Genomic DNA, 19,235 nt, shown 5'->3' on the forward strand with positions numbered 1-19,235 from the left:
GCGGGCCGCGAGAATGAGACCTCTGCCCTAAGATATTGGAACACTGCTATCATGTCATCCCAGTCCTTCTTTTCATTAAACTAGACATTACCCAATTCCAACAACTGTTCTTCATATGTTTTAGCCTTCAATACCCTAATCATCTTTGATGCTCTTCTTTACCTTCTTTCTAGAGCAGTGATGGCGAGCCTTTTTGTTGTGGTATGCCAAAAGTGCACGTGTGCGCAGTGGCAATGCCCCCCGCCGCCCCATGCATGTGCATGCAACACCCCCCCCCCAGCTGCCCCCTTACCTGCACTGTGCATACATGGCCCTCTGCAACCTTTGGAGGCCGGAAAACAGGCCCATTTTTGGGTCTCCAAATACCGGAAGTGACGAAACCGGAAGTACCAGAAATGATGAAACGGGCCTGTTTTTCGGCCTCCAAAGGCTGCGGAGGCTTCCCTCGAGCCTCTGGGAGACCGAAAAAGGCCTCAAACGGGCCGAAAACTACCTGGGAGGTGCATGCATGCATGGTGCAGGTAAGTTTGCCTGGGGCTCGCATTCCTCTGGCTCTGTGTGCCACAGGTTTGCCATCACGGTTCTAGAGTCTCAACATCTTTCTTATATCGTGGCAACCAAAACTGGATGCCGTATTCCAAGCGTGGCCTTACCAAGGCATTATAAAGTGGTATTAACACTTCACGTTATCTTGATTCTATCCCTCTGTTAATGCAGCCTAGGACTCCGTTGGCTTTTTCGGCAAGCTGCCGCACATTGCCGGCTCATATTTAAGTGATTGTCCACTGGGACTCCAAAATCCCACTCACAGTTGCTACTATTGAGCCAAGTACCACCCATATTATGTGCATTTGGTTTTTCTTGCCTAAACGCAGAACCTTACTTTTCTTACTATTGAATTTCATTTTGTTAGATAGGGCTTAGTGTTCAAGTCTGTCAAGATCCTTCTGTACCTTGAGCCTGTCTTTTGGACAAACAAGAAAGAAACTCAAGATTTCCCCATCTTCAAGTGGGGAAGGGGAAGCCCTGTCAGGTTTCCTGATATTTTCTGTGGTCTCTTCCTGGCCTGGCCTGCTTGGAAGGTCTGGCACTGGCTGACTTTATCGACAAATTGTTGGGCAGAAATATCTCATCTGTTTTCCTGCTAGGGCATTCTTTATCCTAAATAAGACAGCTGGTTGACAGCCAACTAACTCAGGGTAGAGAAATAAGAGTCAAATGACAATAAATATTGTCATTTGACAGTAAATGGTGTCACTCCATTGATTTTGGATCTGGATCTTTGAAACAAAACTCAAAATGTTTCCATTTTCAGCATCTGATGCCACTGCTCTTTTTGTTCAGGGAATAGCAAGAGATAATAACTGATGTTGTCAGCTTTCAGGAATACACTGGATGTTTAAATAATGCCACTGGCAGCCTTGGAAGGAAATTACAGGAGTGTCAGAATTGAACAGCAACTTGACAAAATGGAATGAAACAGCCAATTCATTATATATTAAGCTGTTCATAGTATAATGAAAGGCTTGATAACATCAGGATGGCTGAAAAAGTACATTTTAGTGCCAGCATCTTCCAGAAGGCCTGGTTTGTAATAGGAGCTAGAAAAATCAGAATGAGAATTGGAAATTACCTGGTTGTAAACCAAAGTGAATATTTATTGCGGTCCATTTATTTGTGGACTTCAACTCCCAGAATTCCCCAGCAAGCATGGCAGCTGGGGGAATTCTGGGAGTTGAAGTCACCAGGCCTTAAAGTTGCCAAGGTTGGAACCCCTGATCTATAGGCTTAAATAGTGTATCCATGGTGAGCAAGAGTGGCTTTTTCTGTAAATGAGGAATTTAACAACATTTACAAAAATATCCACAATAGAAAGGGGTTGTTCACCTATGGTTGGAATCTTAAATTATGATAATATTGCCTGTATATTTTAGCACCGTGCAAGCTGAACGTGAGAGATTCAAGATTATTTCGCAAAGTGCTCATGACTAAAGTATGGAGTTCTGTGTCGGGATCCCCAAACTCTGGGCCACATTTGTAACCGGGCCATGGAAATGGGCGAGAGCACGGATGCATCCCCCACAAGCAGCGGCAGGCATGAGCAGCAAGCATGCGTGCATGTTGCCCGTGAAGATGGAGTTGTGTGCACGTGCTTGCCAGTCACTCGTGCAAAACCATCCCTTTCCCCCTCCTTCCCCACTGGTTTGCAAGGAAAGGTTGGGGAATTCTGTTCTCTACTGTGAAATATCTGATGGCAATCCAGCTGGGTGGCTTTAAAAAGAGACTGGACAAGATTGGAGGAGGCTACAATCTGGGTACACAGATTACAGGACTCACGACCATATTTGATCTGACCTCCTTGAATAGAGGTAGTGTGTTACTGAATGGTGGAGGGGATACGAATGAGAGCAGCATTCTTCAAACGTGGCAACATTAAGATGGGTGGACTTCAAACCCCAGAATTCTCTAGCCATGCTCCTAGCAAGTCCGTACAGTTCAGGAGTGAGATTCTACCGGTTCGGACCGGTTCTAAAGAACTGGTTGTTATGATTCTGCGCAGTTCAGAGAACCGGCAAATCGTGCCCCCGGCTGGCCCTACCTCTCCCCGCCCACTCGCCCCTCCCCATCAGTCCTTATCGCGCATGCCCGACATGGCTGACTGTGTTCTCCCCTTCCCAGTCACTCCTTAAGGTATTTCTTTTCCCCCCTCCTGACGAGCAGCTGTTCCTATGATCAGCTGTGCCAGGATCCCCCTCGCTGTCTTACTGCTTTTACCAGGAGTCTTCCCTGAGGCCCAGGAAGGCAAAAATGGAGGAGGAGCGCAGTGTGCGCGCACACACACACACACACACACACACCTGCACTCTGCATTTTTCCTTCCTGGGCCCCAAGAAAGCCCTCTAAGAGCAAAACACCCCCGACTGGAGGCTTCCCTGAGACCCAGAAGGCCCCCCAAACGGAGCTTGGGGGTAGCTGTGTGCCTCCCCGGGCTCCTTTTTTTTGCCTTCCTGGGCCCCAGGGAAGCCTTCTGGGAGTAAAAACGCCCTCCAGGAAGCTCCCCTGAGGCCCAGAAGGCCCCCCAAAACAGGGGGGGATGTGCAAAAAAAAAGAAGCTACACCCACCCAGTCACATGGCCACGCCCACCTAGCCACACCCACAGAACTGGTTTTTAAAAAATTTGAATCCCACCCCTGATACAGTTAGTCCTTCACTTATAACCATTTTTTAATGGCGGTTCAAAGTTGCAGCAAGAATAAAACAACAATTTACAACCTGTTCTTGCAATTATGACTGTCGCACACACACCCCGCCCCATGGTCACATGATCCCGATTCAAGCCCTTGGCAACCAGCTTGCACTTACAACCGGTTGTAGCCTCTTCCGGTGGTCATGTGATCATGATTTGCAACCTTCCCAACTGGTTTCCTGCAAAATATATCAATTGGGAAAGCTGGTTTCGTTTATCAACCACATGGTTCATTTAATGAGCATAGTGACTTTCTTTATGACCATAGTAAAATGGAGTAAAATTGGATTGTCGACTTTACGACCACACTGGCTTAAGGCAGAAATTCCAGTTCCAATTGTGATCATAATTTGAGACTGCCTGTACATCTTAAAGTTGCCAAATTTGAAAAACACTGAATTAAGAAGTAGTGTGGTGTACAGGTAGTCCTCAACTTACAACAGTTCATTTAGTGACCATTCAAAGTTGCAACAACCACTGAAAAAAACTGACTTATGACCGTTTCTCATAGTTACGACCTTTGCAGCATCCCCATGGTCACGTGATTGAAATTCAGGTGTTTGGCAACTGGTTCATATTTATGACGATTGCTGTGTACTAGGGGTCATGTCATCATTATCTTTTGCAGTCTTCTGACAAGCAAAGTCAATGGAGAAGCCAGATTCACTTAACAACTGTCCTACTAACTTAACGACTTCAGTGATTCACTTAACAACTGTGCCAAGACAGGTCGTAAAATGGGGCAAAGCTCACTTAACAAATGCCTCATTTAATAACAGAAATGTTGGGCTCAATTGTGGTCGTAAGTCAAGGACTACCTGTATTTGACCTGCTCACGGTCTTTGGCTGACAGTTGTTAAAAAGAATGCAACCTATGCAGACATTTGATCTGATTTGGGAGAGATCTTGTGTTTTTTTTTTTCCCCCTGGTGTCTCTCTCTAACAAAAATGTGCAGGAGAAACCTAAATAGTAAGCAAATATTGAACTACTGGGTCAAAATGACGTGGGAAGCAAGTGAAATCCTGAGAATGCTAATTGAAGGCAATATAATAAGTATTGGGGGAACGTTGTGTTAATCAGAATAGAGCTGGAAGGGACTTCGGAGGTCTTCTAGTCCAACCCTCTGCTCAAGCAGGTGATCCTATATCATTTTAGATAGGTGGCTGTTCAGCCTCTTCTTAAAAACCTCCAGTGATGAAGTCCCTACAACTTCTGGAGGCAAGCAAGCTGTTCCACTGGTTATTTGTTCTTCCTATTAGGAAGTTTCACCTTAATTCCAGGTTGCTTCTCTCCTTGATTAGTTTCCATCGATTGTTTCTTCTCCCGCCTTCAGGTGCTCCTTGGAAAATAGGTTGACCTTCTCTTCTTGGGGGCAGCCCCTCAAATACTGGAATACTGCAGTCATCTTCTCCCCTAGTCCTTGTTTTCTTTAGACTGGCCAAACTTCCATAGTTTTCGTGGGCCAAACCTCAAGAATGAAAGTCCTATTTGTTCTGATAGGAGCAAATTCGGCAGAGTTTGGGTGTGTACGAAGAGAACACACACACACACACACAAAGCAATTTAAAGGAAGGGCTGTTAAGACTCAACTATTTAAACAGCCCCCTCCCACCCTTCCTCTGAAGTTTAATTGCAGCTGCCTTCTTCTTGGGTTACTTTATTTTTTTAGGTCAGGATTGCTTGCCTAATCTCACTGGGACAGGCAGCCGTAGACAAACAGCTTCTATAATCTTCACTTGGATTGCCCCAGCTTCAAGTAACAAGAGCTGCTTTGTTGATTTTTCAAACTACGGAGCGATTTATGACGGATTCCGCTTTGGAGAAATCGGTTGAAAAAAATATCTCGAGCTCTCTCAGTACAAAGCTGCCTTCAAGCAAGGAAGGTATGTATATTTTACTTTATTAAAAAAAAAAAAACTCTTATGCTTCTTTCATATTTTGTTTCTTCAGCTTGAAGGTGACTGTCTTCTGGGAGAGGAAGGAATTATTATTGTATGGTACAGGTAGCCTTCGACGTACACCACTATCCAGCCCAAACTCTATCTTGCTAAGCAAGACATTTGTTAAGTGAGTTTTGCCTCATTTTACGACCTTTCCTTTACTTTGTGAAGTAAATAGTGATAGCACTTAGGCTTATATACCTCTTTATAGTGCTCTAAGTGGTTTACAGGGTCAGCCTATCGCCCCCAGCAATCTGGGTCCTCATTTTACCCACCTCGGAAGGATGGAAGGCTGAGTCAACCTTGAGCCTGGTGGGATTCGAACTGCAAATTGCAGTAGGAGTAGTTTGCAGTACTGCATTCTAACCACTGCACCACCGAGGCTCCTGCAGTTGTTAATTTAGTTATATGGTTGTGAAGTGAATCTGGATTCCCCATTGACTTTGTTTGTCAGAAGGTCACAAAAGTGGATATCACATTATCTCAGGACACTGCAACCATCGTAAATATGAGTCAGTTGCCAAGTATCTGCATTTTGATTGTGTGACCGTGGGTATGCTGCGCTTGTAAGTGTGAAAATTGGTCGTAAGTCACTTTTTTCGATGACATCGTAACTTTGAATGGTCACTAAATGAACTGCTATAAACCTAGGACTTCCTGCATGCATGAAATTATTATTTGAGAAATGTCTTCATATAGTCTACCCTGTTATGGAGTCCACAGTACAGGGGAATTAAATTAACAGCTAATAGTTTAACAGCCCATAGGCTGGTCTTTCATTTCTGCAGGGCATACAACTCTCACCCAAATTTATTTATTTTTTTAAAAAATATTTTTTAATATTTGTTTTTAAAAAATATTTTTTAAAAACAAACATACAAAACATAAAAACATAAAACCATCTTCCATTTTATGTACATACAGTCTGTCAGTTGGTTCTTTTGTGTTATCCTTTTGTAGTCATTTACTCACAATTTATATCTGTCTTCACATTGTCAAGCTAACATATGCTTATATATTTATCAGTTATTAATCATCCATGACTAAACTATTTATTCCATCATTTTATACAAGATGTTCCAAGTTTTGTCTTAAAATTTGTGTTATACTTTCAACCAGTGATTATATATATCTATACAATGTTTTATATCAATCTATTAAATTTCTATCACAAAATTATCTAGTCTATTATGTTACCATGCCTTTTTATCCAACCATTGATAAAACAAATCCCATATCATATAAAATTGCTTGTCTTCTTGTTCTCTAATTTCAAATGTCAGTTTACTCATTTCAGCACAGTCCATAATTTTTTTCATAACTTCCTCCCGCATAGGTATTTTGTCATTTTTCCAGTTCTTTGCAAATACAATTCTAGCCGCTGTTAAAACATTAACAATCAAATATTTCAGTTCTTTATTGTATATGTCCAGTATGACTCCCAATAAAAAGATCTCTAGTTTAAAGTCTATATGTTGTTTTATCATTTTTTCCAACCATGCGTGTATTTTAGTCCAATATTTCTTTGCGTCCGAGCATGTCCATCACATATGGTAATATGAACCAGGTGTCTGATGACATTTCCAGCATTTATCCGATTTATTCTTAAACATTCTCGCAAGTCTCGTCAGGGGTAGGTGCCACCTGTAAAACATCTTATACAAATTTTCTTTATATGCAGTTGACATTGTCATTTTATAATTCTGAGACCACAATTTTTGCCATTTTTCTAAATCAATCCCATATCCAAAATTCATTTCTTTAACTTGTTCCTCCTCCAATTTAAATTCTAATAGATGTCCATAAAGTTTTTTAATTGCCTTTTCATCAGTACCCATCAAAATTTTATCTAAGTCAGTCAACTTATCATAAATACCTTCTGCCTGAGTTTTTATCAAACCTAGATTGTATTTGCAAATATGAAAAACAATTCATTTTTACACCTTGTTCTTCCAACGCTTGCATAGATTTAAGTTCACCCTTTCCATTCAATATCTCCTCATATCTGTTTGTTCCTTTTTATATATGATTGGATTAAAAAAAGCTTCAACAGTTGGTATCCATGTTGGAATTTTTAAGTAATATTGTCTTTTTATCTTCTTCCAGTTCAAAAACAATGCCTCACGGATATAATGTCTTCTAAAATACCCCTGTGTTTTAGTTCCTTTATACCAGAGAAAGGCATGCCATCCCAGCAGCAAGTCATGGCCTTCTAAAGTCAATAATCTACTGTTCCTTAGCGTTAGCCATTCCTTTACCCACATCAAACTTGTCGCCTGGTAATACAGCTCCCAATTGGGCAAGGCAAACCCTCCTCTTATTCTTGCATCTTGTAACAGTTTTAATTTTATTCTTGCTTTTTTACCCTGCCAAATATATTTCAACACAATTCTATTTAAATCTTCAAAAAACTCTTTCTCTAATCGAATAGGAATTGTCTGGAATAAATATAAAACTCTAGGCAATATATTCATCTTAATTGTAGATATTCTTCCAATCAGTGATAGTTGCAATTTTTCCCATTTCATCAAGTCTATCACAATCTGCTGTTTGAGTTTAACATGGTTATCTTCCTTCAGGGTACTACATCTTGGTGTAATATGAATCCCTAAATATTTAACCTTGTTCGTGACCTGTATTTTTAAAGTTTCTTCCAACTCTTCTTTCGTCTTGTTAACATATTCTTGGTTAATATCTTTGTTTTGTCTTTGTTTATTCTCAAACCTGCTAGTTTTCCATATTTATTTATTTATTTATTTATCTATTTATTTATTCTATTCTATTTATTCTATTTTTTCTATTAATTTGGGTACCGTTTCCAATGGGTCTTCTAATATAACTACCAGGACATCTGCAAAAGCTTACAATTTATACTTCTCCTTTTTAATTTTCATTCCTTTTATTTCTTTTTCTTCTCTGATGTTCCTGTTCAACACTTCCAATGTTAACACAAACAGCAGAGGTGACAATGGACAGCCTTGCCTTGTCCCTTTTCTTATATCTATGGATTCTGTTAATTCTCCATTCACCATCACCTTTGCAGTTTGTTCATGATATATTGTTTCAATGGTGTTGGGTATATTGATACACCAACTAGGTTTGGGTGAATAAATATATAAACCTAGGTTTAAGTGTTTGTAGCTTTAAGCACCAAACTGCAATGTAATTAGATAATTAAGGGTGCGGTTGCAAGCAGCAATAAGAGGCAGTGAGAGAAACGTAACACCTGGTCGCTGGTCTCTCTGCTGCCTGCTGCCTGCTGTTTACTCCTGTTTGAGACGTCTGCTTGTTATTGCTTGTTGGCTACTGTGCTGAGCAAAAGGACTGTTTACTTGGTGAGCTGATATCCTGTGTATACTCAGCGTTGTCTTCGAGAGAAAGGTATCGGAAGGAGAAGATTTACAAGCAGATAAAGACATTGTACTGACTAGTTAATGGACTAGGTTACTGGATGGATATATTGTGTATGACATATGGACTGATTGACAATGCTTAAACTCTAAATGAATTAAATAACTATTTAAAACTATAAACAGTGTTTTTGTCTCCAGTGTGTGTATACTCTTGGGCCCAGCCTCTCTCTCATTTGGCTGCCTGGCCTGACTGCTGCTGTGCACTCTGCTTGGGGGTTTGTCCCCAATCACTAACATTGGTTATGGGCCCAGTGAGCACAGTCTAACTAACCAGGATATAGCAGTGAGAGTTTTGGTGTGAGTTGCACATTACTGTAAAAACAAACTGTTTGTCGAATAGTTATTTATCTGAAGAGCAATGGCACAAGTAAATTTGCCAAGTCTGTCCATGATGTCCAGACTAGATGGAACAAACTATATTTCATGGTCAATGAAATGTAGTTTACTTCTACGAAGAGAAGGTTTGTGGGACATAATAACAAACCCACCAGATGTATCTAACTTAGATCCTACTGTTGAAGAGGATGCCAAAAAGATACAAGACTATGAACGAAAGAATGAGCAGGCTTTATGCATCATAGGACTGACTCTCTCTGACCAGCAACTCATTCATATCCGTGGAGAGGAAAATGCTGCTAACTGCTGGGAGAATCTCAAGAAGATTTATGTTCGAGACAGTGTAGGAGCTCATATCAATCTTACACGGAAGGCTGTTTAGAACACATCTTGAGAAGAATGGAGACATGTTAACTCATTTAAACTATATGAAAAGCATTTTTCAGGAATTACAAGAAAAAGAGCTTATATTTAATGAGTTGCAACAAGTATACATCATACTGTCTTCATTGGATCGAAGCTATGATGATTTTGTGACTGCTTTAGAGGTATTGCCAAAAGACAGTTTATCAGTAACTGAGATTACCGGCAGGCTATTAGAAGAAGCCAGAAGAAGGTTTGAACGTGACCAGCTGAGAGAAGATAAACCTAATAAAGAAGAGAAATTATCTTCAAAGCTTGAAAGAAACCAAATTAGTAAAGTAAAGCACCCGGAAGAAGAGAATTTATCTTCGACGGCATACACAATTAAAAAGTGTTTTAATTGTGGAGGCAGAGGACATTTGGCAAGATTCTGCAGAAAAGGAAAAAGCCAGAATGTAAAAAAGCCAAAGAAATCCTTTGAACTAGCCATGTTTAGCAACTGTGATGTGAAGAATGATTTATGGGTGGTGGACAGTGGTGCATCCCACTGCATCACGAGAGATAAGACAAAGTTTATAAAAATGTCTACAAGCTCTCAACATATATCACTCGCGAATGGCTGGCACCTCAGGGCCAAGGGTGAAGGTATTGCATATTGTCCATGCTTAAACCAGAATATAAAAATGTTGTATGTACCACAGTTAAAGATGAACTTACTTTCTGTAAGAGTATTAGATAAACTAGGTTATGTAATTACATTTAAGAATAATAAGTGCATACTTGATAAAGATAACAAAAGGGTAACTGCAGCTTTAAATGGAACATTGTATGTGTTACATGATAGTAAGAAAGGGGAGGCACAGACTGTATTTAACAATATCAAGCCTCATAATGAATGTATCCATTTATTGCATAGGCGTTTGGGGCATGTAAATTTTAAAATGCTAAAACGTACAGTAGAGTTATCTGATGGTATAAGGTTAAAACCTTGTGATAAATATTTGCGTTGTAATGTCTGCTGTGAAGATAAGAGTAAAATATTGCCTGCAAATAGGCTAAATGGTTTCAAAACTAAAGAACCTTTAGAAGTAGTATTTGCAGACATTATAGGTCCAAAGAAACCCAGTATGGGAGGTGCTCGATATATACTGAGCATTATGGACCATTACTCTAGATATGGGTTTTGCTACCTAATGAAAAGCAAAACTGAAACATATCAACATTTCTTCAACTGGTTAAAATTTGCAGAAAGAAAGACTAAACGGAAACTGATAACCCTGGTGACAGATAATGGTACGGAATTTGTTAATAGCAAATTCCAGAATAGATTAAAGGTAGCTGGAATAGAGCACAAGAAATCTGCACCATACAGACCACAACACAACGCATTTATTGAAACAAGAGGCCAAACACTACAGGCAATGGTTAGAACGATGTTAACTGATTCTGGATTACCTGATTCTGTGTGGGGGGAGGCCATAATGTGTGCTAATAACATATTGAACAACGTTGTTAACACAACTACTGGTGAAATACCATTCACCATGTGGCATGGCAGGAAGCCTGATCTGAGTTACCTGCACACATTTGGTGCACCAGCATGGGTGCATATCCCTACACAACTCAGGCGTAAAGGGCAACACAGAGCTAAACAATTTTTCTTCGTTGGTTACGAAGCAAACCATAGGGCATATAGATTTTGGGAGAAAGGCACATCTAAGGTGTTATGTAGTGCCAATGCCCAATTTCTAGAGCACGTAGGATGGGATAAGTTAGAACAGGATAACAATAAAGAAGTGATTATTGAATCCTATAGAAATCCCATTAATTATCCCTGTAACTTTAAAAATAAAGTAAAGAGGGAAATACAGGAAGAAATTGTGCCCATAGAAGAAGAAATAGAACCAATAGCTGAGCAAGATGAGGAACATGAACAGGTAGTAACTCAAAAAAGTCCTCATACAAGCCCTGTAATTCCCAGAAGAACTACACGAATATCTAGACCGCCTGATAGATACCAGGCTAACACAGTGTGCCAGGTTAATAGAGTTCCATATACTGTGGATGAAATTAAAAGGTATCCTTCTAAAGATAAGGAAAGTTGGTATGCAGCAATGAATAAGGAATTGAAATCCTTGAAGGATATGAAAGTATATGAGAATGCGAGATTACCTGTTGATATAAAACCCATTGGCTGCAAAATGGATTTTTAAGATAAAAACTGATAAAGATGGAAATATAATCCATAAGGCAAGATTAGTAGCCCAAGGTTTTAGACAAAGTGCCAATGACTATGATGAGGTATTTGCACCTAGTCTTAAAGCAGCAACATTAAGGGCAGCCTTAGTGTGGGCAGCAAGCAAGAAATATATAGTTAACCATCTAGATGTGGAAACTGCTTACTTGCATGCTCCACTAAGACATACTGTATATATGAAAAAACCTATTGGATTTAAAGGTGAAAATAATAATGATTGTTGGTTGTTAAAGAAGAGCCTCTATGGTCTTAAACAATCTGGCTATGAATGGAACCAGTATATTGTGAAGGAGCTAAACAATATAGGGTTTAAAGCTGGTTTAGCCGATCCATGTCTATTTAAAAGGGAGACAAATGGGAAAATATCATTATTATTATTGTTCACTGATGATATTGCAGAAACTAATGATGAAGCAAATAAAATAATAGCATCATTAGCTAAGAAAATAAAAATCAAGCAATTAGGGAGATAAAGAAATATCTAGGTTTGAATATACTGAAAACACAGAAAAGTTTTTTTTTTTATATATAAATTTTTATTATTTTTTTTAACATAAAAACACAACAACAAAGCATAAAAAGTATCAGCTCCCCATATTTTTGTACACACCGTAAGTCGGTTGGTCCATCGGTTTTGTGCATTCACCTCATAGTCACAATTACAGTTACTTTATATAATACTCTTATCAATACAAATTTATAAATCCTAGTATCTCTATTAAAGAAAAAAAAGAAAAAATTTGACTAAACTTTTATTCGGTCATGCCTTTATGAGATAACTATATTTTAAATATTTTATTCTAAAACAAATCTTATAATCTTATAATCATACCAATTCTATCCCAAATATGAAAAAGAAAGAAACAAAGAAAGCTATTATATAAATATAGTATCAAAAACCAATAAAAGGAAAGGGAAAATAAAGTCATTATTATTCCTTATTATCTAACTTTTATATTTTAATATTTCATCATTCAACCATTGATAGAAAAGATCCCAAACTAAATAAAATTGTTTATCTTCTTGCTCTCTAATTTCAAAAGTCAATCTACTCATCTCAGCACATTCCAAAATTTTCTTTACTTTTTTTTTTTTGGTTTTTTTTTTCTCATTCTTTTTTATTGAACTAAGGTCAGGAAGAATTTGAAGAATTTTCTTTTTCTTTTTTTTTTCTCTCTCACTTTTGGCTTTTTTATTGTTGGCCTTCTTACCTTGATTAAAATTTCATATTTCTTTCTCTTTTTTTTGTGGACTAAAATTTGAAAAACTTGAAGAGTTGGAACCACTTAAAATGAGTAAGAAATTTATATCTTCGGGTGCCTCTATGTCTGCTTCTGCCTCCCACCATCTGGACAGCGTTCAATTCAGACATTGTTAAAGCAAGATAAGGAGAAAGAAAAAGAACAAGAAAGAGTATCCTTCCAGATGATTATGCAAGGAATTCAAGATCTTAAGGTAAAAATGGATACTATTGAACAAAGAACAGGTAGGATGGAACAGATGATGGAAAAATATGAAGAGAGACTTCAAAATGTTGAAGAGGGAGGCAAACAAAGAGAGGAGAAAATTGGAAATATCGACAATAGATTAATAGCGATTGAACAAGAAAAAGTGAGATGTTGAAGTGGGAGTTGGATAGATCAGAATTTTATCTTAGATTCCAAAATATAGAAGAAGAAAAGGACAAGATTTGGTTGCGATAATGGTAGGAATCTTGGCGCAGGCACTCGAGATAACAGAAGAGAAGATGATGGATGGAATTGATGAGATATATCGAGTTTTTACAAGATATGCGATGAGAAATAACCTACCCAGAGAAGTTCATATTAGATTTATTAAAAATCTTTGAAGACACAAATATTGCAAGTAGCAAGAGAGAAGCCACTGAAATACAAAAGTAAAGAAATTTTGGTTTTAAAACAAATACCTAGAAGAGTGAGAGAGATGAGAAGAGAATACCGATTCCTGACTAAAAGGTTATTGGAAAAAGAGGTGTCTTACAGGTGGTTGATTCCAGAAGGATTGATGTTTACGTGGCAGGAACAGAGACATAGAATTGATTCAATTGAGAAAGCAGAACTGTTTTGCGCAGAGGTTTTTGGAGGCAGAGAAGGAGGAGTAGGAAAGGAGGTCCCATCAATTGAATCTCAAGAGGAACAAATGGAGGTTGGAAAAGAAGAAGGTGCAGTAGGTGGACAAGTGGATATTAAAGATCAACGTGAGGCAAGACCCACGAGAGTGGTTAAATCTAAATATAAAACATAATTATGGAAGAAAAAAATTGATTACAATGAATATAAATGGACTGAACTTAGCTGCTAAGAGAAGGAAGATTTTCCATAAATTAATGAAATTAAGGTTCAGACATAATTTGTTTACAAGAAGTTCATATTAAAAAGCAACATGAACAATTGTTATTACAACCAAAATTAGGGAAATTGTATACCTCTTTGACACAATCCAAGAAAAGAGGGTGGTTTTATATATTAAAGAGGCCATTCCAGCAAAAATGATTTATACAGATGATGATGGGAGAATATTAATGGTAGAAATAATGGACAATAATAGAAAGATACTTTGATTGCAATTTATGCACCGAATGATAAACAGGAAGAATTCTATAGAAAATTACATACTAAGACTGCCGAACTTGACTATGCTAATGTAATTATGATGGAGACTTTAATGGAATTGTGGATAATAGACTTGACTATATTGCAACAACAGTAAAGCATAACAGGAAAACTCTTCCTAAATCCTTTTTAAAATGATAGATGAATTAACTTTAAAAGACATATGGAGAGAAAGAAATGATAAATCTAAGCAATTTACGCTTCTATTCAAATAGGCATTTATCATGGTCCAGACTGGATATGATTTGGATCTCAACAGATTTAATGTCTAGTATTCAAGAAGTAAATATTGAAACAAGTACTTGGGCTGACCATAACCCATTGACAATTGAATGGAAGGGACAAAGGAAAAGATCGAGATGGACATTAAATAATTCTATTTTAAAGGATAAGGAATTTATACAATGGATGGAGAAAGAATTGGCCTTCTTCTTTAAAGAGAACAGAAAAGAAGACACCTCAATACAGAATGTTTGGGACACAATGAAGGCCTATGTTAGAGGCTTGATAATAGACTATACAAGAAAAAGAACAACAGGAAAAGGCGAACTCTTAAAGCCTTGGATGATGAATATAAGGGACTTGAAAAAGAATTACAGAAAATGCCACACAGAAAAGATGTTAAAATGAAACTGGATATAACTAAACATAAAATGGATTTAATAGAGAAAGAAGAACTGGCACAGAAAATTAGGAATGCTAAACAGAATTATTTTGAGGATGCAAATAAGCCAGGTAGATGGCTAGCATACAAATTGAGAAAGGAGAAAGAGTCGAGGAAAATACCGCAGTTAATAGACGACCAAGGTAAAATTTGTTATGGCAGCAAAGAAAAAAAAAGAGATTATTTATGATTTTTATAAGCATTTGTATAAGAAAGAAGACATTGACGAGGAGAAAGTTAAACAATACCTACAGAATGCAAATCTACCTAAGATACCTAAAGAGATTGAAGAAATGCTAGAAAGTAATATAACAATGATGGAGTTAAGTCAAGCACTTAAGAAACAAAATAATGGAAAGGCACCAGGTCCAGACGGGTTTCCTGTAGAATTTTATAAAATCTTTCAAGAATCACTGTGTATTCCACTGTTAGAAGTTATGAATGAAGTTATGTTAAAAAAGATGATACCTAAAACATGGTCAGAGGCTTACATTACACTTATTCCAAAAGAGGAGGCGGACCTACTGCAAATCAAGAATTATAGACCGATTTCTTTACTAAATGCAGATTATAAAATTTTTGCTTCAATATTAGCAGAAAGACTTAAAAAGTACTTGAATAACTTTATCCACTCAGACCAAAATGGGTTTTTGCCAAAGCGACAAATCAGAGACAATATGAGAGTAATTCTGGACACCCTGGAATACTATGAGGCACATCCTGAAAAGCAAATGGCTTTGATATTTTTAGATGCTCAAAAGGCATTTGATAACGTGAATTGGAGATTTATGTTACTTTTAATGGAACAGATGGGCTTTGCTAGAAGATTTATTCAGGCAATAGAAGCAATTTATAATGAACAAACAGCTAAGGTAATGATGGAGGGAGAATTTACAGATCCTATTAATATAAGAAAAGGCACAAGACAAGGTTGTCCTCTTTCTCCCTTGATATTTGTATTGACTTTGGAAGTGTTGAATAGAAATATCAGAGAAGATAAAACTATAAAAGGAATGAAAATTAAAAAGGAAGAATTTAAACTACAAGCCTTTGCAGATGACCTAGTCTTTATCTTGAAGACCCTATAGAAACAGCCTCGAAACTGTTGGAAAAGATAGAGGTCTATGGGGAGGTGGCTGGTTTGAAAATAAATAGAGATAAAACAAAGATTTTGTCAAAGAATATGTTGCTGAAACAAAGGGAAGAGTTGGCAGAACTGTTAAAAATTCAAGTTACAAACAAGGTTAAGTATCTGGGGATATATTTGACATCAAGATGTAGTACATTGAAGGAGAATAATTATATTAAACTTAAACAACAGATAGCTCAAGACTTGAAAAAAGGGAGAACTTACAATTGTCATTAATAGGAAGGATTTCAACAATTAAGATGAACATTTTACCCAGAGTCTTATTTTTGTTTCAAACAATACCAATTAGGCTTGGAAAAGAATATTTTGAGGATTTAAATAAAATTGTTTTGAAGTATATATGGCAAGGTAAGAAAGCAAGAATAAAGTTAAAGCTTTTACAGGATGTTAGATTTAGAGGAGGGTTTGGACTGCCTAATTGGGAGTTGTATTACCAAGCTGCAAACTTGACGTGGGTTAAAGAATGGATAACATTAAGGAAAACCAGATTGTTGACATTAGAAGGTCATGATTTGTTGTTGGGCTGGCATGCTTTTTATGGTATAAGGGAACTAAAACACAGGGGTATTTTAGAAGGCATTATATACGGGAGTCTCTGTGGTTGAATTGGGAGAAGATAAAAACAGTGTTATTTGAAAATTCCAGTTTGGTTATCGACGATAGAAGCGTTTTCTTATCCTATAATCTATAAAAAGGAACAAACAGTTAACTATGGGGAATTATTAGATGAAAAGGGTGAACTTAAATCGATGCAAAATTGGAAGAACAAGGTATACGGATGAATTGGTTTTCATATTTGCAAATATATTCAAAGTACCATGAGGATTCCAAAGCAGAGGGATTTTATGATAAGCAAACTGACTTGGATAAGATTTTGATGGGTACTGATGAAAAGGTGATTAAAAAATTATATGGTTATTTATTCCAAATTAAGCTTGAGGAAGAACAAGTTAAAGAAACTATGATTGCGTGGGGGAGGAATTTTGGATATGGGATTGATTTAGAGAAATGGCAGAAATTATGGTCGCAAAATTATAAAATGACAATGTCTACAGCCTATAAAGAAAACTTGTATAAGATGTTTTACAGGTGGCATTTTCCCCGACAAGGATAGCAAGAATGTTTAAGAACAAATCCGAAAAATGCTGGAAATGTCATCAGAAACCTGGTTCATACTATCACATGTGGTGGACTTGTGAGGATGCTAGAAAATATTGGACTAAAATCCACATGTGGCTGGAAAAAATGACAAAGAAGCATATAGACTTGAAACCGGAGTTTTTTCTATTGGGAATACTACCAGATACTTATAGTAAAGAGTTGAAATATTTGATTGTAAATGTATTGACTGCTGCTAGGATTGTATTTGCAAAAAATTGGAAAAATGAGAAAATTCCATTGCAAGAAGAAGTTGTAAAGAAAAAAAACACAGAAAAGTTTTAAGATATCTCAGGAAGATAAGATATCTAAATTGCTAATAGATTATAAGATGGAACTTTGTAAGCCTGCAAAGACTCCAATGAGTCAGGATATTTGCAAAATGGATGCTCAAAGTCCCAAGTTTGATAAGGCAATATATCAATCTTTGATTGGTAGCTTATCATACATTAGCAATTGGTCAAGGCCAGATATAGCTTATAGTATTAATCAACTGGCACGACATAATAATGATCCGCTTCAATGTCATTGGATAGCATTGAAGAGAATCTTAAGATATCTTAAAGGAACATTACACCATGCACTGTATCTAGAACCAAAAGGTGATCTCATACTGAGTGCTTATGCAGATGCTAGTTTTGCATCAGAAAGAGACACAAGAAAGTCGACTTCAGGAACAGCCATAATGCTGGGTAATACATTAATAGGTTGGAAGTCAATTAGACAACAGCATATAAGTTTGTCTACTATGGAGGCAGAATTCTCCTGTTTATCGTTATTATGTACTGAATTAATTATGTATAAACAAATGATGAATGATATGGGTATAACTGTAAATTATCCTATAATTGTACATGAAGATAATCAGGCAGCAATTCAAATGGCCACAAATATTGCAGTAAAAACTAGGAGCAAGCATACAGATTTAAGGTATCTAAACGTTAGACAATCTGTAAAGAGTAAAATGATACAGCTGGAATACTGCATGTCGGAGGACAATATAGCTGATAATTTTACTAAAGCCCAAGGTGCCATTAAGCACCTAGAGAGTTGTGAAAAATATGGGTTTAGAATGTAAAGGTATTATATATTTATATCACCCAAAAGGGGAGAATGTTGGGTATATTGATACACCAACTAGTTTGGGTGAATAAATATACAAACCTAGGTTTAAGTGTTTGTAGCTTTAAGCTCCAAACTGCAATGTTAGTAGATAATTAAGGGTGCGGTTGCAAGCAGCAATAAGAGGCAGTGAGAGAAACGTAACACCTGGTCGCTGGTCTCTCTGCTGTCTGCTGCCTGCTGTTTACTCCTGTTTGAGACGTCTGCTTGTTATTGCTTGTTGGCTACTGTGCTGAACAAAAGGACTGTTTACTTGGTGAGCTGATATCCTGTGTATACTCAGCGTTGTCTTCGAGAGAAAGGTATCGGAAGGAGAAGATTTACAAGCAGATAAAGACATTGTACTGACTAGTTAATGGACTAGGTTACTGGATGGATATATTGTGTATGACATATGGACTGATTGACAATGCTTAAACTCTAAATGAATTAAATAACTATTTAAAACTACAAACAGTGTTTTTGTCTCCAGTGTGTGTATACTCTTGGGCCCAGCCTCTCTCTCATTTGGCTGCCTGGCCTGACTGCTGCTGTGCACTCTGCTTGGGGGTTTGTCCCCAATCACTAACAAATGGCTTGGATAAATTTCTTACCAAAGCCCCATTTGTATCAGTTGCAGTAAAATGAATTGCCAGCTCACATTTGCAAATATGAAAACCAATCCATTTTTACACCTTGTTCTTCCAACACACATTGTCAGAGGCTTTTTGAGCATCTAGAAACATCAAGGCCATTTGCTTCTCAGGGTGTGCTTCATAATATTCCAGAGTATCCAAGATGATTCTCACATTGTCTTTGATTTCTCTCTTTGGCAGAAATCCATTTTGATCAGTATGAATAAAATTATTTAAGTATCTTTTTAGTCTTTCTGCCAAAATTGAAGCGAAAATTTTATAGTCTGAGTTCAGTAAAGATATAGGTCTATAATTTTTAACTTGCTGCAGGTCTAA

At 37.3% G+C, this 19,235-nt stretch overlaps 1 protein-coding gene across 3 annotated transcripts in view; it reads left to right on the plus strand.

Moving 5' to 3' along the window:
- Nucleotides 1-19,235, plus strand: part of SLC25A42 (solute carrier family 25 member 42) — a 45,760-nt gene that overhangs the window by 14,449 nt on the left and 12,076 nt on the right. Inside the window, exon 2 of one of the 3 annotated variants that reach the window (XM_026699032.2) lies at nt 4,919-5,132. The exons of 1 other annotated variant lie outside the window; for it this stretch is intronic. The gene's annotated coding sequence lies outside the window, so the exon portion shown is untranslated. Of the gene's footprint in view, nt 1-4,918; nt 5,133-5,199; nt 5,317-19,235 lie in introns of all 3 variants that reach the window. One more of the 3 variants, XM_087921054.1, reaches the window with a different exon arrangement.

The sequence above is a fragment of the Pseudonaja textilis genome, chromosome 1 (assembly GCF_049901715.1).
Source record: "Pseudonaja textilis isolate UNSWEBS1 chromosome 1, rPseTex1.2, whole genome shotgun sequence".
Lineage (NCBI taxonomy): Eukaryota > Metazoa > Chordata > Lepidosauria > Squamata > Elapidae > Pseudonaja > Pseudonaja textilis.